A 25,744-nucleotide genomic window follows, 5' to 3' on the forward strand; every position below is an offset into this window, starting at 1 on the left:
AGTGGTGCTTCTGCTTTGCTCCAGTTGACTGCTATTCTGCTGCCAACCCCGCTGCACTTTGCCAAATGCAATTCAGTACCAACATACTGTACTTCTGTTCCAGCAGAGAATTCTTCCAAGCCTGACATAATTCAACATGATTAACAAAAGGATGGTTTCATAATGCTAATTAACATTGTGTAGTTAGAAGACAGACTGTAGGCCTATATCTCTAATGTCCTATGTTAAATTTGTTCTCTAGACAAAAAAGACTGGTACATTAACCATGTCTTATTTTCACATTTTTCTTTTCAGAGAAGCCTGGATGAATTGTAATGTGCACAGATAGTCTGAAACAGCAGATGATTTCACTTAGATCTCAAGTAAGACAAATTAGATGGGATCTTCAATCACTGCCTTGGGAGGTGTGGGCGATGTATTACAAGTAACAGCATTTGGAAAAATTCAGTTTTCACTCTTCAGCCACTGTACTCTTTTAATTACATGCTAAAACTTGGAAAAATAAGAACTGGAAAGGAAAAGAGCAGAAGAGAGACTTCACAGAGATAATGAGAGGGCTGCTTGCTGAAATTGGGCAACACCATATTTAATGTCTGCAATGCTGAACTAAAGAAGAAAAAAAGCAGAGTCCTCATACTGCCCAGAGTCTTCTCTTTAACAATGGAGCATTCTGTTGTAACCAGCTTTAACAAAGATGAAGGTCTAGCCACAAGTTCAGTACTTGAGTGAGAGGGTTTATTCTGTAGGGTGTGATGGAGCAACTAGTTTGAGGCTATGTAAAAGTAATAAAACACATTCTGCCTCAAATCTGTGAACTTTTAATATGCCAGGATCTATAGACAAATTAAAGACTGAGAAGGTCCCTTGAATCTTACTGCTTGGTACTCATATTCCTTTCCTGGTGCACGCTTTACTTTTACACTCTAAAAATAAAGCATAAAGAAATAAATTAGGAAAAGCTGCCAAACTCATTTTTTTGATGTCCAATTTCAGTTCTCCCTATGAAGAACGTGACTCAAAAACTGGTAGTTATTGTCCAGAGATTGTAATTTTTTTAAGCTGTTCAGACAGATTTGGTAAGTTATTCCACAACAGCATGGACAGTACCTTTGCTTTCTTGTAGATGTAAGCACTGGATTGTTACAACAAGATCCAGCATTGCTACTACTGCTTAAACATACTCAAACAGATCTCAGGTAAGCACATACTTTTCTTACAGTGGTAACCACGTTGTGAATCTTACATGTTCAAAGGTTATGCATTAGGTGGCTGTCTTAAGTTTTGCGCAAATAAAGCACAACTGAGAGTATTATTTTCCTTCAATATGATGATTGTAATACATGGGGATAAATTTAGTACTGCAAGTATACAGCTTTAATTGAAAAGTAAACTGATTCTCAGTACTGTTCTTTCAGCTCTCCTTTTCTAATCATGAAAGTGATTCCAAAAATTGCTGTGCTCGAAACACTTGGGAAAGACTGAAATCACTATCTGAAAGTTAGTTATTGGTAGTTTAGAGGTTAAAGAAACATAAATAGTGCCTTCTTTAAAAGATACACCTGTATAGTTTGTATACTGTAGTAGCAAAGAAGTACATTTACACATAAACACACACAAAAAAGGAAGAAATTAACTTTTACATTTCATATATATATTACATGTATATATAGTATAAGAAATTCAAAAGTATGAAATACATTAGTATATTTCAGAGATCTTCAGATGGACATCTACCTAAGACAACACATCACACACAGAAAACTAAGTGTGACTAGAAAGAGGACTTAAAGCTCAGACGGTATGATAAAAAAACCCACAAAAAACTGTACTAGTAATGAATCCCAGGAAAAATTTAGACAGCCATCTTACCCCAGTGAAAGATGTAAACCTACTGAGCATTTAAAACATCTCTCTACAGAAACCAGTCTATCAGAACCTAGCCAGCAATGATCTACTAAAGCCCAGTGAGAGATTTAATACCTATTGTAGCTGACTCCATGTGAGATTTGCCCACAGCAACAGTTTTAGGAATGATTTTCTCGCTGCTGCCTTTGCAGTGGGTCTGCTCTACCAACACTAACACAGGGAACACGCCATTGCCACACCATTTGAAATGTTCAAAGCAAAATTTTACCCCATGGTGAAGGCAAGCAGTGATGGCTGCTTGCTGTAGCACTTCAGCTGGTACGGGTGGCTGAAGGAGGTTCTTTTTTGTGTAGTAAATGCATTCATGCAGACCTACATGTTATTTACAAAGTTTCAATACATAACTTCCAATAGAGAAAATACCATCCACCTTTTAAACAAGCATTGTAAATCTTCAATTAATGTAGTAACTTTGTGGACAGGAGCACGTGCAATTTATAGCAATTTATTTTAAAGAGGAGGAGGGGAGAGGTTCTACTACGTAATGTTATGAGAGCACAGAACTTCCAAACCCAGTTCTAAAATTATCTTCAGCTTTGACAAATGAACAAAAACTATCCCCACTTCCACTTCCCTTTTGGCTACTTATAAAGTCTTTCTTTCTCCTTTCCTTAGACTGCTCACATGCTTAATCTGATCAAAATTCTTTAAGGATGTCAAGGGGATAAATATTGCTATGAACAGCTACTAGTTTCCATTTGCTTTTTAGAAATGGGTGCATTACACTTTGAGGCATTACATACACTGCTGGGTATTCACAGTATGCACTATTACTGAGAGACACAGAGGAAGAAGAGGAGACTAAAACATTTTTTTGATTAACAGGAGGATCCTCCATGTGGTTTGCAGGGTGTGCTCCAGGTACATTCCGTTGTTCCAAAGCGTTAGTATTTCAAGCAGAAGACATTTAACTCTCTTCCAGGACTAAAGTATAAATACAGGTAACAATATTTCTACCTAGCAGTTTTCTGCATACATAAATATAGATGATGCATAAAAAAAAAATCTTATTAAATGTTAAACACAAGTGTTTTAACACAAAACAAGGGAACACAGCAATGAGTTTTGTTTTGTCATCACCAGCTGCAGTCCCACAGCCCCGAGGAGCCTACAGTTCCTATCAGTCTGTGATCAAGTTAATAAAGAGCAAGTGCAGCTTCAAAGAAATGATGGGTACTTTATTATGTGCATTCAGAAAGAGACAGCCGTGAAACATTGCTAAATGTTAGAAAAGTTCTTATAAATATTCATGTGCAGCATTTGTACTCTAAGCATTTAATCATTTCTTTACAAAAAAAGGAATGGGGGGAAGGGGAGAAAAAGAAATTACTGTTTCCTCAGTTCCTAAGAGTTCAAGACAAACTTGTGCACAAGTGCTCTATAAATTAGCACCAAACCCAGAAACAAGAGAATGTTTTCAGGTACATTTTTTTGGTTTTTAAGGTTTCATCTGAAGTCTTAAAATAGTTTGCAGGCACTAAACTAATGATTTTTTGATCATTTGAATTACTTAAAATTGAATTTTCATCATTTGAATTTCTGTGTCATTAGCTTTTGAAAAACAAGATTGGACTGTTCCTTCTGACATTTGTATGAATATGGATTTAGTTGGCTGTACTCTGCATTTTCGAAATCCCATTGTCAAAGATAAACCTAATGTCACAGCACCAGATAAAGAAGGCTGCTTTGCAATGGTGAGGCGCTGTGCTACTTGGAAACTTGATCCACCGATCCACAGCTGTTGTGAGCTAAAATAGCAAGACTGAAAATCCTGCCATCACTCCTTGAAAGCACTACATTTCTAACTATATTCTGTGGCATGCAGCCTCTCCATTAAGCATCTCTGACTTAAAGTTTATCAGTACTACTGTGCATTACAAAAAGATTACTGTAATACATGCTGACAATACAAAAGCCTGTTTACAAGTGGCTCAGGCACAAAGAGAAAAAATACTGCAAAACATCTTTGACACAGAATTATCAACAGAAGCTAAAAGATGTAGAGTAATAACATCCAAACTCCTCAGAAATCACACAAGCAGAGACAGCAGTGAGGGACCAGCTCAGACCTCCTGCATTGCTGTGATCCTGTCTCCAAGCCAGACTGAGATAACTGACTCCTCTGCCTTTGAATTTGTTTACCTGCCCTTTTGTACCAGGCACATTACTTCTTGTCTGAGAAACACATTACACTATAGCTTTGGTTATGACTATCTTTGCAGTATCTTTTTAGATACTACATTCTGGACACACCTCACCATTAAAGATGCTGTAGCTAGAGGGGGGAAAACCCCCCAACTAAATCTAAGGAGATGCTGAACATAGACCCAACTCCTTCACACATACCTTCGTTGCCACATCGACCTACTGCTGGCTGAACAGGATGGCTAAGCAACATCGCTAGTGGAAGAGGCTTATTGCTACAGTACTTCTGGTTCCCTCTGGTATCAGTGAAGTCACATTGCTGTCAGATGTACCTGACTCTGCTCTCATGTGTATTGGATAAATCTCAGTGAACTTATTCCAAGTACATACTGTGTTTAGAAATACAAAGCAAAATTAAAAGTGGTGCTGCCTTTTACTTCCTGCAGAAAAACTACCTCTTACAAATGGTTTTATTATTTTCATTATATCCCATTTGATTTGCTTTACCAGATAAGACTAGAACAATATCTAAGACATAACAGAAAAAGATTTTTCCACAAGCTGGTTTCAATTACATTAAATCTCAAGTGAGATAGGACATTTAAATAAGAAACAACAACTGCAGAGTCTGAGGTAATAACATACCAAGATACTAGGCTTTTTGAGAGTACAGTTGCAACATTACAGTGCACTCCAATCATGTTTCAAAAGGAAAGCCTTTTCTGCTGTGGTACACCACTGCAGAACAAGGTTAGCAGTTGTTACAGTCAATGTTAACATTGAAGAATTATAAAACATTATCCCTCATGCTGGAAGTCACATAGCTCTTTGTAACAGGAACCCCAAGATACATGCTTAAACTTCTGCATGAGCCAGTTGGGGATGCAGGGTCACTGGACCCACAATGTAGAGTTGAGAAAGTTTTGAAGAGCTGCTGGATTTTATTGCAAGTTGTACCTTTAAGATTTTGTCATGGTAATTGAATTCCCTTTTTAATGTGCTTGGAAAACATGTAAGCTTCAGATAGCTGAAAACCACTGAAATAAATATGCAAAATAGAGATTGTGCCCATGTGGTCTATAAGGACAGTAAAACCTGTCAAGAGTCCCAGAGTTTGTGTTTAATGTTATAACTCAGCGCACAGCTGTGCCTCCAATATTGGTGTGTACAGGACCCTACCACAAATTCCTCTGCTGTAAACCAAAACTGAAGAACAGGAACTTACGGTGGGAGGAAAGGAATTAAATTACTCCCCTCCCTTGGCTAAGTGCTAGACCAGGCTAAAGGGAGGGAGAAGGGTTGGCCTGTGGGCATGACCGGACACATGGACTGAGTGCACCCTCAGTAAAGTTCATAGATGACCCCAAGCTGGGGGGCAGGAGACTCCACAGAGGGATCTGAGCAGGCTGGACTGATGGGCCAAGGCCAGTTGTACGAGGTCCCACAAGGCTCGGTGCCCTTGGGTCACAGCCACCCCATGCAGCACTATGGGCTTGGGGAACAGTGGCTGGGAAGCTGCCTGGGGGAAAAGGGCCTGGGGGTGCTGGTTGACAGCCAGCTGAACATGAGCCAGCCGTGTGCTCAGGCGGTCACAAAGGCCAACAGCATCCTGGCTTGTACCAGAAACGGTGGGGCCAGCAGGAGCAGGGCAGCAATCGTTCCCCTGTACTTGGTGGCACTGGTGAGGCAGCACCTCAAATCCTCAGTGCAGTTTCCAGCCCCTCACTACAGGACAGACATTGAGGTGCTGGACCGTGTCCAGAGACGGGCAATGGGGCTGGGGAAGGGGCTGGAGCACGTCTGATGGGGAGCAGCTAGGGAACTGGGAGAGTTCAGCCTGGAGAAAAGGAGGCTCAGGGACGACCTCCTTGCTCTCTACAACTACCTGAGAGGAGGCTGGAGTGGGGTGGCTGCTGGTCTCCTCTCCCAGGTAACAAGCAACAGGACAAGAAGAAACGGCCTCAAGCTGTGCCAGGGGAGGTTTAGATTGGATATGAGGAGAAATTTCCTCCCTGAAAAGGTTGTCAAGCATTGGAACAGGCTGCCCAGGGACTCGGTAGAGTCACTGTCCCGGAGGTATTTAAGAGATGCGTAGGCATGGCATGTAGGGGCACAGATCAGTGGTGGACTTGCCAGTGCTAGATCAACAGTTGCACTTCATGATCTTAAAGGTCTTTTCCAAACTAAACTATTCTATAATGGGGGGAGAACAATTCATCAATTCCCTCTGCTTGCAGCTAGTTACTAGACTGTCTTAACTAACATCAAACCACGTGTAAGTGATTTACTAGTATGTGGCTAGAGCTGAAACAGTTATGTACATACAGATTTGGCTATCAATTACTTATCTGTTCAGCTGTTCTTCCATGGTCATCATAGTAAATTTTGAAGGAAATTACCTAGATCCTGAGGATTAGGAGACTTTCAGTAAATAAACAGAATCTATGATTCTAAATTCTATGCTTAGAGAATATAAATTTTCACAGCAGCAGTTCATTAAGTAAAGCATTCTTGTCTAAATAGGAAATATATTAATTCTCTATTAATAATGTAATCAAGTACACAAAAAACCTGAAAAAGTTTCAGCTCACAAAACAAAAACCATTTTCTTGTGTGTATATTCTATACTTCAGACTTACAATACAATAGTGCTCTTACGCACTGATTACCTATGCATTGCTCACATGAAGAAAGTTGAGCAATAACAGTTTTATCACCACAGTGTAAAAGCATTTTCTAAATGCAGCTCAGAGATATCTGAACAACCACTCCTGGAGATGCCTGTCTGAATAGTTCTAAACCTGAAAAGAAAATACACAGATATGAAGGTAATCTGTAAAAGACACATGCAACTATTATTACCTATGAGAATATTTAAATTGCATTTAATAAAGAAGGAATTTAACTTGCACATCTTTCTCCATCAACTATTGTTTTTGTCAACTTCCTTTAGGCCCTTATGCTTATAAGACATTTGTGAACTACAATTAGTTGAAGATGCTCACCTTCACATACCCTCACCACTTCTCTTCTACTGGCTCTGCTGTTCTCCCGACACCTCTGAACAGACTCAGCTTTCAAACTGCAGCAAATCAACCTGTAGATGGGGAGGAAGGGTCATTTTCTGTCTGGTCGGCAAGTTGGATGGGCTCATGAAGATAAGCAAGCTCCAAACATTCAGCCACAGAGGGGACAACACTGCATGGCAAGGAGCAGCAGGGTTGTAGCTGCTGTAGCACTATTACTCTCTGCACTCCAAAAACCAGTGGCCAGTAGAGATTTTGGCAGATGAGGAACAGCAAGTTTTACACCAGCACCACAGCCCAGACAGATATTATTCTGAAGCTCTTGGGCTCACATTGACTGGTTAACTGTGTTGCATCAAAACACCCCATTCTGCTCAAGTATACCTCTCAAAAGAATACTTCAGTTATTTGAAATTGCTGGAGCAATCTGTCACAAGGACTGCTGCACCAGCCACATCAGCACCATTCTTATGTCCAACGGATGCCCTCAGGCCAAATATTTTCCTTGAGAACTGTGACTCAGGTAAATCACAAAAGACATGACCTTGTTTTATGTGTTCTCAAGATACAGCCTGGTGGGGCTATGGACTGGTATTACCTATTTACAGATGCTCTTGAAAGAATCATGTTAATTGTGCCCCACCTCCCACCCCCCTTTCCGCCCCGCCCCCCCCCCCCCAGTTCCTGGCATACACCTTCCACATTGGGTACCACTGAAATACCAATACATAATTTCACATGCAAACTAAACAAAAGGCTATTTCTTCCCCAATAAAAGTAATAAATTGAAAATGTGCTAGTCTTGATTGTGAGTTGAAATAAAGCCTGTTAATAGAAGCTGCATAGAGCACAGCTCGTGATGACCCAAGTACTGAAGAGAAAGCAAGATGAGGAATGTTTCCTAAGCTAGGATGTCCTTAAAGTGAATGCCAGTACTGCAGCACTGGTAATTCAGCGGCATAAGCACAAAAAGGGAGACTGACTTCAACAAATTCCATGTGATATCTCACACATTTAGTGTTGTATCCCATGGCTACTGAATTACTGAATCTTCATTGACTGTTTTATGCCACATGCACTCCTAACTTGCTATCCAAGTTTCTTCTTACACAGGCTGGTGGTCTCTCATTAAGACCAAGATTTACAGAGCATAGATTTCAGATTTTCTAGAACCCACTGAGCTTCCTCAAGATCCACCTTTTCTTCTAATCAACCAAAACAACACCTGTTGGCTATGACTCCTGGTGGTTACTCCCCCCCACCTCTACCCCCTTTTTTTTTTTTTAAACTTGCAATGCATATTTCTCAGTCAGACCACTCAGGATGTTAGTAAGATCTATCTGCACAGCCTCTCTCACTATTTGCCCCCCCTCTCCCCACAATTCTTTGAGATACAAGTACTTTTATGTTACAGGAAATGAGGACAACAGAAAGCTGCAGATCCCATGAATGTAAAATTTGTCTTGAAGGCACAGAACTATTCAACACTAATTACAGCCAGCTGGAGTCTGCTCTCTTTGCAGCAATACTTAGATAATTAACCAACTACTGACTGATTCAAGATTCAAGTATGTCACTACCAATCAGAAATTCAAAGTTAATTTTTGTATCCATCACTGAAATGTAACTTAATGGATGTTATCAGCTAAAGTCTTGAAAATCAGTTACACACAGTCATACAGTTAGGCAAGGATTATTTTTCCTTTCAATGAGCTTGGTGCTATCTTTCTTTAGCTGCAGAAGAAATGTCTTTTTCATTAAAAAGGCAAACTCCCTTAATTTTCATTAATTTAATACCTGTAAAATTCTCTAAGTTTAAGCCCTGAACTTCAACACACCAAAGCCACAACACTGAAGTAATAAAACCAAAAATGTTCTGATAGGCATTATTGTAGAAATACACATTTATTTCTCACAGTATGCCATCTTTAACTTTGTGTGTTTGTGTTTCTTCCTAAGCAAGCTTTATATGGATGTTGAAACCAAACAGTACTATGCCAAAAGTCAAATATACTGATTTGACTGCCAATGCACACAGTCTGGAAATATTACAGAAAAGGATGGTGAAGATAGAGCTCAGCAAGTCTGAAATGTTTGGAAGGCAAAACTGCTAACACACCCCTTCTTCTGCTTGTAATGATATACATTTTTAAATTGTTTAGTACCTGAATTGTATTTGCAGAAAAAAAAAAAAAAGAAAGAAGTCTGAAAGAGGAAGTCAGTAAGAACAAGAGAAAGTTATCTTCCCCAATTCTATTTTCAGCAGCCCTTTCCCTGAATATATGATTTTTTTTGAGAGATTCAATCCCTCCAACTGCTTATGCAGCTAGTTAGTACTGCACTGATTAGGATAGTCCTGCACACATTTTGTCACTACTTTTCACAAAGTGGTGGCTCCCGCAAATTTTATTTCTAGTTACTAATTCAAGAAACCTACTGTGAAAAGTTTGAAATATTTTAACCTGGTGAAGATGTTTGTAAAAACAGCAATACACCACAGAAGTTGTTGGTAAAGACATAGTGCAATGAGAAACATAAAACTGATCTGTAACTATTAGCTTTTGGATAAGGCTATAAAGAAGAAAACCACACATCTCAGTAGCATACTTGAAGCATTCTTAAATCTGGGTGGGGAGGCAAGAATCTAAAGAATCTGACACAGCTTCTTTTTATTTTATATTTTATTTGTCCTCACAACTTCTTATCTCATGTTGAAAAACAAACAATCCCAATTATATTTGCACACTGCCTAACACGCTCCTTCAGGAAGAAAAGCCTGATTTTTGTTAAATAACTTCGGAATCCCACCATAATGCCAATCACAGAATATCACCACAACAGTACAAGTTTAGTAAAACCTGCAGTTTTTCTCTGGAGAATACACAGAATTTTTATTACTGTAAACGGAAAGCAATAGAATAAAAAAAAAGCTTAGCAAAAAAATTGGCTAACTCATATAAAGAATGAGAAAGGAGACAGCGGAAAAAAAGCAAGCCAGGTATTTTTGGAATTATTTTGAAGTCTATCAAACCCCCTACCTACTCACCTATGAAGCATTTTTGCTTAAAATATACATATGTTAATGTTCATATTTAAGATAGTGATGACTGAGCTGTAAAAAATATAATCCAGCTTTAAAAAACAACAGAAGAAAGACTATGCATCATCAGCAATTGTTTCTGAAAGCATCTATGCAGTTATACTGAAGAGAGTTAAGGAAATTCATGTTTGAAAGGAAAATCGGCATTTTGGATAAATTGCTAAGAAACCCTTTGGAATCTGAGAAATCTCCAATATTCCTATTATTTTGTATTAAAAGGTGAGATAAGAGATGTTGATGAAGCAACCCACTGTATGAGCTGGATGCTGTGGTGTTCAGGGGGAATGACTCTGCCCAGAACCTGGAGGCAGTGGGACTACCTGCACTCCCTGCAACACTAGCAGCTTCCAGCCCGCAGATGCATACATACCTAGGTGATGCATTAAGGAAACGGCTGTGCTGTAAGAAGTGAAGACATCCTCTCTTAACACAGTGTGCAGCACTGCTATCTTAGTTCTGTTTCTCAGGTATATTTTTAGATGTGGCTGCTGTCTGTTCTCTCAATCCCTCACTCTGCTCTTGACACTGACAGGCCAGAAGTATGATATTTATATATCCATATACATCCTATATGCCATTTCCTAATGGAGAGAGTATGGAGCTAATGTAACAACTCTGATTTACAGGTTGTAGCAAAAAAATAGCACCAATACTGGAGGCTATAACTCTTGTGTATCTAGACAGCACTTAGAAGTTATCTTTTTTATGGCAACTACATACATAATCTTTTCCAGCTCAACAAGAAAGGTATTCTTATTCATAGAAAATGATTCATGCTTGCAGCAGGTTCAAGTATGTTGATTATCTTTTTCAGCCCTATAAGTTGATAGATTTCTTAATTAGCAGAATCTGAGATGTGTTCTGTGGTTGGGTGGTTGGGCTTTTTTGGTTGGGTTTTTTTGTTTGGTTTTTTTGTTTGTTTGTTTGTTTGGGTTTTTCTACAGAATGGGAATGTGTTTCTTGCCAAGACCACATCACATCATAACAGGCTACAGAACAATTTAAGGACCCAGCATGAAAAATACAATCTAATTATCACCACCTGGAAAGCCGATAAATGAAATGACAAAGTAAAATACATAAGTTTCATACGATGGAAATTAAGGGAGGGTAAATTTGTTATGAATATTGAACTAATGAAAACTGGAGACCTCACTATAAGCAAGGACTCTTACCTCCCTGTGGCTGACAATTTACTGCTCCCACAGTAAGCAATCTACTATCCCATCACAAAAAGAGCTAGAAGATCCGATACCTAGCAGAAGAGTTGTTTTGATGTAAAATACAGGAGCCTGTTCAAAATGAAAAACAGCATTGGTCTGGAGCTTTACAAATTTATGAGATTATTTTTCCATTTTGCCTGTCCTGCTTATTTGAAGTTTCCAGGGACAGCCATCACACAAGCATGAATTTAACAAACATCAGCCTCCTTTTCTCAGATGCACTGACAAAGGCAGTACGTTTTCACATACTTGTAATGGGACAGATATCATAGATAGGCAGAAGTGAAAATGGAACCTAATGCAAGCTACTGAAAAATCAGAACGGTCCTTTGGAAAGAACTGCATATAGGGACATTTAATAAATATTTTTATGCTACTGTTGCTTAGTCTGTCAATGTTTCCAGTTTGAATCACCATATTCAGTCACTTAAACCTCAGCTGAAAAAGCCTGGTTAGACCTGAAAAACTAGCAAGCTAGGTCTCAGGGGAAGAACAAAGACTTTTTTTCTTAAATCCTCCCCTCCCAACCTGAACACATCTCGAATTTAGTAAATTTAGCTACTTCTGAGAGAAAGCTAGAAATCCTGGGGTTTGATATTCTCTCTTGTTCTTATGTAACTGAAGTTAAAATGTTACCCTGTCTCTTCCCTGGTTAGTGATACAATTCTGTGATTCCTGCAATACCGGTGCAGAAGGCACCTCTTCTAGAGGAGAAGCACACAAAACTCTGTGCCTCTGCTCCCAACGCTTTTTCAAACTGCGAGTTCAAAGTAATTGATACAGCAGTTGATACAGCAGTTGAAGTTTGGCAAACTGTTCAGGAATGTACAAAGGGAATGCAGTATAGAAATGTAAAATCCTTAAAAGAACATTTTAATGGTTATCTTAAAAATACATTTAGGCCAATAGCCCCTCCCCATCTTCTGCAGTTACCTAGCTTTATCTACAGTATGCAATCACACCAGACCACTTCAGTGCCACTATTTTATGTTCCTTCCTTGTTCCATGTGCTAAGCCAAAGAGAAGAAACAAAGGCTGGTGGTGTTCCTGGAAAAAAATGGGTTCTGCAGGAATTAGTGGGCAGTTTCCTTTCATGCGATATGTAGGCTTGCATTCTATAAGATGAGTTAACTTACGGAAACACATTCATAATGTAAAGTCTTTTCAATGGAAAGTGTCCCTAAATACATGTGTGTGGGTACTGCATGTGGGAGAAGAAGTTGATAATAGTTTCAGAAAAAATCTCTCCCAATGGTAAAGTACTGTGTGGCTGGAGAACTAGGCTGGCTGTTGAACAGAGGTGTGTTCAGCTGCCTACAACCTTCCATTGTTACTGAGAAGGTGGCGACTTCCTCTGCATTGATACTTTCCCCTTATTTTGCTCTTCCTTCCTGATGATAAACACACTTTTTATTATTATAACCAATTCAACAATACTTTTAGAATTTTATCACTCATTTAGATTTCACTCTGAGTCAAGCGGAAAAAATGTGTTCTCAAGCTGAGAGAAAACCCTCCCATTTAAATCCCTGAGCCAAGAGCACCGCCCATGCAACATCCTCCAGCTGTTCTCAGAGACAGAAAGAATCTGTTCATGTGGCATTGTCGATCAGTTCCCACCTAGGCCACTCCAGAGCATCACCAGCAGGGAGAACTGCCCAAAAAAGCAATCCCTGGCTCTTCCCAGTTATCCTCTGGCTTGGCTCACCCAGTGCTTCCCTGAGTTACACAAACCTCTTGATGTTCAGCCTGTTAAGGTCTTCCTGTGCCAGCAGAGAAACTGTTACATCTCGCTGCTGTTCCTGTTCCAGGGCCACTGTCACTTTTATCAGCTAAATAACAGTAATTTGAATACAGCAACAATTATGGGAACCTATTTCCTCAGCTGAAGCCATTATCCCTGACAGATTTACAGCCAGTGCTTTTTTGACAAAGGCTAGATACATAAAGAAGTTGCTCTGCCAGGCAGCATAACAAACAAAACACCTTCCGGTTTTATAAGAATTTCCTCTAAAATTATGACAGCTGTAAACTATTTGTGTCTTCTTCTAACCTGCTGAATAAAGACATGCTAAGGTGGCACATCTTTCTTAGTAAGAATGAGGAAGAATTTGTGATTAGTATTGGTTTTTAACTTGTGTTGCTTATATTTCTGGGCTCTGAAGCATCTTACAGAAATCTGAAAACACACTAAAGGCTCCAGCTCCACAGCTTTTGCAAAATAAAGACATGAGAACCAGAACTGTCTTTTTCTCACATTCTCATTAGACACAGCGATGAGTTAGAGATCTGTAAGTATATGTGCATACATTCAAAGAGAAAGGACCACAGAGGAAAGAAGAAGAACAAACATTAAAAAGAGCATGGTAAATTTGAAAACTTGAATTATTTTTTTTCTAAGTCCTTTTTGATCTTCATTTGTCACCATTGCAGATGAATGGAATCTGCAAGCCCTCCCTTCTTGCCTACACAGTAGGAGAAATAAATACAACGTACAAGCAACTCTGGCAACAAAACAGACAATTCGTAAAGATGGGAACTCAATTCGTGAAAAACCCCAGCAGCCTATTGACCAACCGTTGCCTTCACAAGGCTGTAAGTTTTTGGTTGGGAGACTTAAGTGCTGTCCTGACTGCTTCCTCACAAGATGCCTAAGGACCCTTAATGTGGACTTCACAGATAGGAAATGTTACATTAATGATGAACATTTTCTAAAATCCTGCCTTTAACTGTCACAGAAATTAGAACTCAATTATTCTAGGGCACTAACCATTCTGCTGTTAAAAGTTTTAACACATCCTATGATACATGGGTGGAATAAATACCTTACCTGGACTGGTAAGAGAGACCAGCTGTACTTGTAAAGTTCAGAAATGCTGTACTATTTTTTCTGCCAAAAGTCATGTAAAACTACTGTCAGACCTATTCCCTTTCCCTCTCAAGAACAGAGGGTAGTATAATAAGGGACCATAATAAAAGTCTGAAAATCTGAATTCTTCACATTTTTGAAATTGTAGCAAACAAAACCACAACACACACAGATGTCTTTTTTTTAATTCATGCCAAATGGAAGAAATGTGGAGATATGCAATTTTTAATATATGCAGTTATATTACTGTTTTCCATCTGTGTAACCAAACTGAAGAAAAAAAATCTATTGTACACAGGTTCAGCGAGACTTTGAGAAGAGCACAAAGACCTTTTACTCTGTTCTCTCAAATACCAGAAACATAGTCTTGGTCTACTAAATGTGTGGTAATTCTGCTCTCCCTTCTGTTTTTAGTAATTGCTTACACTTCAGTCACTTTTACAAAAAGATAGAACCTACAATTGGATAGAACTGGATAGCTAGGAGAAGCTAGGGTCTTTCTACTCCCACTTTTAACATTTTTGTATTCCCGACTAGTATATTGACCTGGTGTAGACATGGCACAAGTCTCAAGTATAAAAATATTTTAGATCTTTCATGCCCAGTTATGAGTGGATGAGAGCAGAGAACAGGATAAGCAAGTAACAGCAAAGAAAAGAAAATGAAAGAAAAAAGATTTTGGAGAAAATGTTAGAACTGAGCAACCTTCATATTAATGTGTCTTTTTGTGCGTTTCAGAAGTCACACAAATGACTTACCATTAGCTAAAAACAGCTACAGAGATGCTTCTACAACGTGTTCTGAATTTCAGTTTTGCTAGGCGTTTGGTAGTAAAACAGCTACTAACAGAGTAATAGCAAAATTATTTTTGTTTTTCAATGATAGAAGAGATGGGACGAACCTAAAGATGGCATTTTAACTACCCAGTACACCATCAGATACTAAAATTCCAACTTCTTGCTAATACACGAAACTCACAAAATTACAGACTTGTCTAATGTTTGGCTTTTGAAAGGTCACATTACTTAAACTCTGGTAGTAGTAAAACAATATCCTCTATAATCCGTACAAATTACCTTATCATACTGCATTAATAAAAAGATATCAGAAAAATCAGTTACCGCTTAAGTTTAAGGCATTTCATCCATTCCAATGTCAACAGTTGGCTTTGCAAAACCTTCTGCAGTTACTGGCAATAAATCCTGCTGAAAATTTCAGAGCTTCTTACTTCTCCAGACAAATTCCCTTCACACCCTTCTCTTCAATGACTACTGGTGAGGACAGCAACATTTTCTGTGAAAGAAAGACAATGATGTTATCTCAAACAAATTTCAGATGTGATTTACTGTTAATTTCCCTTCTTTAGTAACCTTCTGATCTCTTAAATGCTTAAAGAGCCACCTAAGATACTTGGGTTCTTATCAGAATTCTGGCTGCATAGCTGGCACACCAGACTTCTATCCTCTTCCCTAGCATTCAAATTTCTTTTCTGGACCGCAGGAGCATACTGCTACAAGTCTTCTTTTAATTTTATCTGCTATATAGCCACACTACTAGCTTTGAAATAAAAGCACAGGCTGGAGTGCAAATGCTGAGGAATGGCTTGTAGAAGCTAGCTGGTATAATTAAGAACTTTTCCTAGGAAAAGGAACAGGTAATCCTAGCAATTTTCTTATTTTTAATTACAGTTTCCAAACAAAATATAAAGAATGAATTAGAAAAAAATAACAAAACTATCTACATATATTACATGTTTTAATGTACATTAAACATAATACAAAAAAGCACACAGGTTTATGTTACTTATACTTGCATATTAGCAGTTCATGGTGGTTAACCTTAACCTTAATCCAGCAAAACTGAACAGCCACAGACACTTAGAGGAAAGCTCAGCTTCTAATACAGGAGCAGAGAAGTATTTGTTGTTTTTCTGACAGTGTCAAGGCTGTGCCTCTAACTCACGGGTCTCCCAAGTTACTCAAGATGACAGTACTACCTAATTATTTTTGGGTTTTGTTTTTTGGTTGGTTTTTTTCTCCTTCCCCCAACTTCTCCCCTGCCCCAGTGTTTGGCTTCTGTAACTTCACTGAACACATTCGTGGATGACAAAGTTGGGGGGAAGTAGGCAAATGCCCAAAGAAATTTAATTGTATTATGAAAGCTACAAATAACACGAAACAAAGCACTTTATAACTTCTGAGAAAAGAAATTACAGTTTGGTGAGCACACACAGACTATGTGATAGCAAGGCAGCATTGACAAGCATGACAAGCAAAACCATTGACTGCTGAATGGCATCAGTGAAATGCTTTGACAACAGTTATCAAAACAAAAACATTTTTTTAGGACATTTGAAAGGAAGGTACTGAAATAGCTTCGCAGATGAGCAGTAACAGGTGAGATGAGTAAGAACCATCATAACAGAAAAGACACATTATGTGCTTAAAAATTAATGAGAAGGGTGACTAAACACACATACCACCACCCCCGAAGACAAAGGAATAGCCACTAATTCAGTCTTAAACTCAAACTTGTGGCTCATCATCTAAATGGCAATATTAGAGATAAGTCAAGAGCTTACTCTGGATGGAGAATATTTAATGCTCTCTTCCCAACCTGAGAGTCACCAACCAATACGCTCTTGTAGATGGGATTAGCCAGAAATACCATATAGGACAAGAACAGAAAGGAGAACAGAGCCCTGCACAGAACCTGGCAAATCCTCCAGAAAAAGTGGTGAGAGCGCACCACGATTCTTAGTCCTCAGCAGCAAGTTTTTTTTTTTATATTAGAGAATTCTTTAAGAAAAAGAGCCCTGAAGAACAGAGAAATTGGGAAATGCTTCATGGCACAGAATGGTTGCACTGAACATGTATTCAAAGTCTCTCAATAAGGCAATGTGTGTGTGTAAAATTTTAACTCCTTTCAGAATATTTTTTTTCTGGCTAGAAAAGCAAGGGACTAGGAAGTTTGTGAATTTAGGCAGCATGCTCAATTTAAAGAAGCTGGCTAGGGGAGGGGGCTGGATTTCTCCTTTAGTGCTTGAGGTGGCCAAGTTCCACCAGACAGCAGCATGTGTTCTCAAACTGTAGGCACCTCTGGACACATCTCTATAGGAAACACCATGACAGGAAAACACTGTCATAGTCGTAACTGTGTCTAACTTTAAAAAAAGACAGCATAACAGTAGAAATAGTACTTAATGTATGGCAATACTAAAATTCACCAAGGGCTAGCAAATAATGTACATAACATCCTCATGGTTCCCAGGACTGTTATCCCAGGAACTTAACAAGTAAACCCAAACATAAAATTCTTAACGAAACCAAATGTGGTTACATTTCTAACTGTGCCACTTCTTTAAATATAAATACGCCAGAATACTGTAATAAAATACCAACATTTACATCCATTTTCTAATTTCAGTTGCATGCAGGCATTTTTACTTCCATCCTAAAATTCTGCAGACTTTGAACAGCAGCAGCAAAGGGGTTTGCTTGCCATTTGCCTTTCCTTGCAGAACTGTAACCCAACAGCTCTGGCACAGCTGGAGACGGCACAGATTCACTACCACAGCTTTATATAAATCAGGTGTTCTTTTGGCTCTTTAGGAACATTTAGACATTTTTTTAAAGCTGCCATTACATTATATTTTATAGGTGCCACAGTAAAAGTTTTATCTCCAACGTAAGCATACAGCATATTAAAAGCTAGCTAAGTCAACAAGCGGTATGGAGATCTCACATAAAAGTTGTTATTGTGGTCGCAAACAGCACACTGATTTAAAAAACATAATTTACCACTCAAAAAGAAAAGAATTAAACCCTGGCACAAACCCTGACCACTCTATATTTACTTATGCTTCAGTGCTCAGTACCTATAATTTATGACATCTTCAGTAAAATTGATAAAGACAACATGAAAATCCTCCTTTTAGCTGCTGCTCTTACTAGACAATTAACATAGATGGAGTAAATGAAGGTATAGATAAATGCCCCTCTTCATCATCTGCCTTGGCTTTCTGTAGAAGCTGCAGGCAGTTGAAACTCGGTATGAAAAGAGCTGCCATGTGACTCAGTCCCATACAAGCTGTCCTCACATAACAAAGAGCAAGAGGAATGCTAAACAAATGAATCACAAGCCATTTCTGCAAAACATCCCCAACTTTCTAGCAACTGCCAACGCTGGGAGCTATCTGTCCTGTCAATCTGAGTGACAGCCCATGAATAAAGGGGCATCTAATTACAAGATTAGTAACAGGAAGTCAACATTTCAAAAACCACCATAAAAGTTATGATTGCTGACTATGTAAGGAGGCAAAAACTGCAGCAAATCCACAAGAAAGTAAAGCCATTATTTGGGACATATTTTTCCTGTTGATGTTGACTTGAAGTGAACTCTTCACAGCTGTGAATGACTGGCAATACTTAAAAATCAGGCAACTTACAGAATGCTAATCAAAAGAACTACTCTTCACTTTCAGATAGCTATCAGATTTGCCAAGCTAGGAGGAGTCCGGAAACATTTATGCTGTTTAATGTATCAGCATGCTGATATCTTGGACACAAAAACCTGTAAAAATAAGTAATTATAAATGTGCATGTTAGGTTGGTTTTTTTTTTTCACAATACAGCAAAGACAAAAGAAACAGATCATTTCCAAGTTGATTGTATCAGCAAATATCGCAATATAACACAATATCACAGGGTCAGTATCAACAACTAAAGCATTTCATTAAACTATGGGATTTTCCTTCAATGGAATTGCACAGGCCTCCTGAATGACAGCCTTGCCAAAGAGGCTGCAAGAATCACATGGCACAGAAAATGCTGATCTGAAGAGAAGATTTTCCAGAGATCTCTCTGAGGTGCAAGGAGATATTGCTGTTATTACTGTACATGTAGATAGACTGCTCGGCTGATGGCATTTCAAAGTGGTATTACCTAACCACTGACCAGGTAACAGAGGGATAAAATAGTAACTTCTTCACTTCAAAATTGTCTCCTCGGGATATGAAATGCTGTAAGACAGATTATATCCACTCCTAAAGGAGACAAAGAGAACAAATCAGTATAGGAAATGTGCCTTCCTTTCCACATATACTTATGTTTTTAATACAAATTCATAGATGTACAGGAGATGAAACAGGAAAAAGAGGAGCTTAAAAATAAGAACATTTTTAACTTAAAAATATTGAACATAACATGAAAATACTGCTTAAAATAGAACTGATTCACGGAGAGAAAGGAAGTGCTCAATGACTTGCTCATGCTTAAGGACTCTTAAACAAGTATCTGTTATTCATGCTATTGAAGGACTTGCAACTCCTGAACTACTGATTTGAAAAGATTTTGACACCCTAAGATGAATACACATCTCAAAGGGCTACCATATAGGTTAAAAGCCTCTGTGCTCTCCAATACTATTCCTTTAATTGAAAGAAAAAGTTAGCAAGACGACAAAAAAAAGGCATTAATTGCTTTGGTCCTGTAAGTGAGGCAAAAATAACATTCTTTGCCCAAAAGAAGCTCCAGGTATCTTTCCTGTAGTCAGACCATCCAAGCACAGGTTACAACTGAACTCTGAATATACAGCCACCCTCCATTCTGTGACCACATCCAGCTGACCCCAAACAGAAAAGTAATACATCTTATAGCTGTAGTAGCCATCCTAAAAAGTTGGAAACAATTCACTGTAACCAAAGTGACTTTCTAGAACACAAATTGTACCTGGAAATGACATCATCTTGGGTATTATTAACTGGGAACATATTTTCCTTTACCAAATAAAATACTTTGCCATGCACTACCATAATGAAAAATCAAGCTCAAGATATTAAACACGGCACATCTGAATTGAAACAATGAAATCAAAAACACAACTATCCTCATCCTCCCAAAGAACCCCAAAAAGTCATGTCAAGAAGAACTAGTGATGAATTCTGAGACTACTGGGGCCTATCCATACCCTAACATCTAAGAAGAGGAGAAAGTCAGCAGAAAGACAGAAGGTACTACTAGTCATCCATCCTTATGAATGAATAGTGTAGTACAAACTTCTTATAAAACACATGGTTTATTAAAGGTTGGAAGAGAGTTTCAACTTAAGCCAAAAGGAACTTACAAAAAACACAAAGAGCTGTACAGTCCTGCAAGGGAGGCTATGGGGCAGAAGACAGAAACAAGAGCAGTACCTGTTAATAAAGCAACACAAGTCTACTGCATCATTTTTACTGTTCTTTGCTGTAGCAACAAGTAAGATTTTTATCTCAACAGCTATTGAAAATCTAGGCTTTTACTGATATTTCACATCCACAAAAATGTTATGAATATCTGAATGTGGCTTCCTAGAGGAAGATTCTTGGCACAGCAATACAAGCCTCAGGTAGCAATATGGACATAGCAATACAGGAAGAAGGAAAAATCAGCAGTACTATAGCAACAGGAAAAATTGAAAGCAACAATAAAAACCCCACCCAACCTCAAAACCTCAAATGGCCATTTATGCAACTTTCTTCCACAAACTAAACCCAAAACTTGCACTGGGATTACTGTTTGAATTTCAATCCACTCCCCCGCCCACCACCACACTCCTTTGCTGTTCACTGAGTTTTATTAGAACCATCTGTGAGATTCTCCCCTTCCAGTTTATGTCTGTTAATCTGGCAGCTGCACTTTATCATCTATTTAAAAAAAATAATATAATCTTTGTTTCAAAGTTGTTGAGACAGAAGGTCTTTGACAGGCTAAAAATTATCTTTAAAATCAACAAAGAAGCCACATCATATGCTGTGCTTTACAGATTAAAGGGGAACAATGGAAGTTGGAGAACACACGTATTTTTAATGCAAAGATAAAAGAAGGTTTTAGGGAGAAAGAAAATTTTTACCAATGCAGTTTAACTGACAAAAGCCACAATTTACCAAAATACTTCAAGTTGCCACTGCAAGTAATTTCAAGATCATTATTATCATAGATTGACAGAAGCCAAAGAAACACAGAGTATTTCCTTACAGCATCTTGTTGGCAAAAAATAAGCAAGGGAAGTGCTAAGAAAATGTTGAAGTATAGTAGCAAGAGTTTGAGTGATTTTCTTTATACATGATGCAGTTATTACAAGTTTTTGAATACAAGTCACAGGCTCTAGAGTTTCTTTTTAATAGGAGTACCTCAGAATATAATTGTCACTGCGATATCCAGTACTCACCTTGATATAAAATCTGAATATTACGTGTATTTCTATACACATATGAAATTCCTTCTTTCTACTACATGTTTTAAAAGTGGGTTAATAAAGCAGTATTGTTTGTACACACACCAGTCACGCCAGGCAAGATCCATTCATCAGCTAAAAAAAAAAAAAAGTACAACACGCTTTGCGATCCTCTTTAGCTTTATTAGCCTGCACCTGCTGCTGCTTAATATTGAATCTTTCTATATAACCCTCCTAAAACATATTCGTTCACTTATATGTACAGATATACATATTATCACCACGCACTTCATGCCGGAATAACTTTCTGCCTGTAGCATATGATGCAGCACATCATCACTGTTGAAAAATGGCAAAAATCCTTGTGGCTTCAATTTGTTTTGGTATTTCTCTCCTCCAAAGTGTTTCTGCAGAAGCATTTGCCTACTTGCATAAGAATGGCACAACCTTAATTTTGGGGGGGGATTAACAGAGACAGACTTTTCTTCCAGATTTCACCAAATCACCTCATAAAGCTTTGTAAAAAGGAAAATGCACTTAATGTATGAACACAAAGTTCTGAAGGCTTTAATACTTGAGGAACACTACTTCTACTTTTTGATTTATAATATTCTGAACATTTTCGTCCTTTTCCCCCTGCAAATAAATACTTGCTTTTCCTGTGTTGTTGCTATTTAAAAGGTAACAGGCAAGTACAGACAACATTAAACTGCTATCAAATAATGTTTGTAGGTGTGTACATTTGAAGGATCTGAACAATTAACTGGACTTTTAAAAATTTCCCCAGAGTTCCCTAAACACTGGAAATAACTTTTTCCACATATGCATTGCATTTAACTCCATAAATCATATCCAAGACATGTGCCTTGTTGTCATCTCTCATGACCTTTCTGATTCCATTTTATACAACGTAAAGTCTGCATCTTCCCTGAGCAAATTCTTAATTCCTTGTTGAAAAAAACAAGATCATTTAGTTACTCAAGATTTCTACAGCTTCATAAATGGGATTTACCGTTGTGATAAACACAGTCATGATTCATGTCAAAAATAGAATGTAGTGTGATAAGTGTAATTGTTGCACCCTGTGTAAATCTGGGACCTGTATCGCAGTTGTGGTGAGTGGGCGCGTGTGGTTCTCCTTTGAGACGATGTGATGGCTTCCCCTTCCCCTGAGGCAATCGCTGCTTGGCAAAGCCCGCCGGCCGAAGGAGATAAGGAAAGCGAACCACGCCAGAGAAGGCCCGACGAAGGAGACAAAGACTTTGAGATTTGAAAAAGCGCGCCAAAGGAGAGCCAGTAGGAGGAGAAGGTGTACCCTAACAGCCCAGTGGGGAAAGAGCGGGACGAACAGCCGGCGAGAGGAGATTGGTCGAGATCCGGGCATAAAAGACGCTGCTGTTAGGACTCAGGGGTGCCTGTGGTGGAACTAACTGAGTTCTCCGCGCACCCAGCGCTGGTTTTGCTTATTGTTTCTCAACCTAAATTGATTGATCCCAAAATAAAATTGTTTAATTGTTATCGTTTATAACACCGTTTTCTTCTTAGGCTTTCCTTTCATTCATTATAGAGTTTCTTTGGTTTTAAATAAACGTATTAAGCGGTATTTCAAAACTGTCATGACAAACTGGCTTGCTTTCTCCCTTGAACTTTACCATAAAAACTAAACAAATTACAGATATTTTAATTGCACAGACTCTACAAAAAAGATACAAATGTAATAATTTGAGTTGACAGATCATGCAAGGGAGACTTTAAAGGTGGTTTCAGAAGCACTAGAAACAGTACTGTCATAATATAACTTTATAAGTTTTATATGCAAATAAAAAATTAAAAATAAAGTACACCTGAAAAAAATCCCATTAAAAGAAAATCCATATATTTTTTTGAAGAATGGTACAAAAAAGTAGATCTCCTCTTGAAAAGCATCCTGGAATCTCTCAGGAGAATTACCAAAATAACCGCAAAGTGTGTGTGCGATCAACTAGGAGGAGAGATTTTTATTAAAATACGTAACATTACTTTTGTTAGCACTCCATTGGCTTATTAGCAATTCTGGTAAAATTGAGATCTCTTGTGAAAACAAGAACTTCTAACAAAACCAAAGTCTGCAGAAAAAACCTAAATTCCTCTTCTCTCCCGCCGTCATCGCCCCCCCCCCCCCCCATGTTTGCAGTTGAAAAAACATAATTTGGTTAAATAATCTATTACAAACTCTCTTTGGTGTCTACAAAATATACACGTTTATATAAGCTAGAAACAACAACAACAAAAAGCAGTTTAACCACATAACCACGCCCCCATACCCCTCTTTGAAGATATCATGAGCATATTAAGCCAAAACTGCAAACCAAAGAATGCTTAGGAGCATAAAAATAAAGTTATGCCCTGCTGAAAGTGCCATTTTTCTTGCTCTTGAATACATAATGTTGATTCCCGGTTTCAGTTCAACAGAAAGTTGTAAAATGGCAGCGTATTTCCTGATACAACTCCTGGGCTGCATTTCCAACAAGCCTGCCATCAACACACTGCCTTAGACTGCGGCTGCCCGCTTCAAATACCCTCCCCAAAGGAACAAACGCTCACGGATATATGACATAGGTTATCAGAAAATCTTACTGCATTGTGATATGAAGAGAAATTGGCAGATTGAATGCATGCATGGCATTCTCCTTATGAAATCTGTTCGTATAAAATGAGTTAGTTCCCTGAGAGAAGATGAAAAGAGCCTGGTTTAAGCCTGCTGAATAGGTTAATAACACATACAACAGCAAAAAAACCGTTCCCAACATCAGTGCACTTGAAAGAACTTTTGTACAGCTGCAATTTGAGTACCAAAATGAACACAAGATGAATCCTAACACCCCCTTCTTGGGAAGATCACTTTCAGAAGGACAGCAGGTTAACGCAGCAATCTGCAACCCACTTAACTTGTAGGGACTGACTGTCAGTTATGCTGTAAGTATATGTACCATCAATTCATTACGCAGTTTGTCCTTTTCTTTCATTAAGACAGAGAACTCATTTCTGTTGATCCCGTGTCTCCCTTGAACTAAATTACAGACAGGCAAATACACCACTAGCATTTAGGACGTGAAGTAATGCGGCACGAAACTAGTATACATTTTGACTGACCTTTTGCATAGACTTTATCAGAGCCTTCGCTAGTTAATTACAAAATTCCTGTATATTTGATGGATAGTAATAAAAAATAATAAATCAGTAACAATTCACACGGTGGGAAAAACTGAAAGTGAAAAAAAATAGAGATTGATATGGGATTGAAAATAGTAAATGATTTATTGAACAATTCTGAATTATGTACTTTTTGGGATGACCTTGATGGCTCTGTCAGAATGGAATCTTGAGTTTTCAATCCTGCCATTTCCTCAGCTTGTCAAACACAATTTCCAAATTCAGTTACACTGAAACTACCCTTCTCAATGTGGGTTGCCACAGAAGTATTTAGCCCAGAAAACTGATTCAGCTTTAACACAAAACATCACTTGAGCCCAGAAAGCAACATGCCCCAGGAGAGAGGGCTCGTGGTTGCAAGCAGACTATGAACAGCATCCCAGACAAAGCTGGAAAATTCCAGAGATGTGTTGCACTGAGCTTTTCCCACAGCTATGGCCAGACAAAGAAAATTCAATTCAGCAGAAAGCTATAGAGAAATGCTTTAGCTGAATTTTTCTAATTACTGAAGTCAGAAATGCAATCTTTACTTAAATGTTAAGCCATATACACAGGCCATTAGACAAAATTCCTTTTCTTTTAAGTAGTTTTATCAGCTTTGACATTTCATAACACTATTATTTTAAGTCTGGTCTGGACAAAAATTCACAGTGATCTCTAGGAAAAGTATTTCCAGAAGGCTATGCTAAAGTATCTTCCATGTAATGCTATCATTTGTCAAAGTTTTACTTGAAAGCATGTGTTAACAGAAGTTGTATGGATCAAAAATTGAGTACTTCCAAGAACATAAACGATGGCTACATTCCATTTCTGACAAGAGCCAATCCACACTTTTTGACTCCTCAATGACGTACCAATTGACCTTGCAACGAGTAAGGCACGAATACAGGATGTAAATCTAAAGCAAGAAACTACAGCAGAAAGCAAACTGAACCGGTTGGAATAGCCAGAAGACAAAGAAAGGCAACAAATGCTCCTGGCATTGAATTAGTGAGATAATATCAGAAAACAAACACCAGCTCAGTTAAAATGACCATAACTAGTAGGGTCA

The 25,744-nt window shown here is 38.3% G+C and overlaps 1 protein-coding gene across 4 annotated transcripts in view; it reads right to left on the minus strand.

Moving 5' to 3' along the window:
* The window catches only part of PEAK1 (pseudopodium enriched atypical kinase 1), a 119,958-nt gene that overhangs the window by 52,262 nt on the left and 41,952 nt on the right, over window positions 1-25,744 (minus strand). For 3 of the 4 annotated variants that reach the window (XM_037393814.1, XM_037393811.1, XM_037393815.1), the window contains exons 2-3: window positions 15,411-15,582; window positions 7,077-7,168 (exon numbers count right to left, since the gene is read on the minus strand). The gene's annotated coding sequence lies outside the window, so the exon portion shown is untranslated. The remainder of the gene's footprint in view (window positions 1-7,076; window positions 7,169-15,410; window positions 15,583-25,744) is intronic. The other variant, XM_037393812.1, reaches the window with a different exon arrangement.

This window comes from Falco rusticolus, chromosome 7 (assembly GCF_015220075.1).
Source record: "Falco rusticolus isolate bFalRus1 chromosome 7, bFalRus1.pri, whole genome shotgun sequence".
NCBI classification, from domain to species: Eukaryota; Metazoa; Chordata; class Aves; order Falconiformes; family Falconidae; genus Falco; species Falco rusticolus.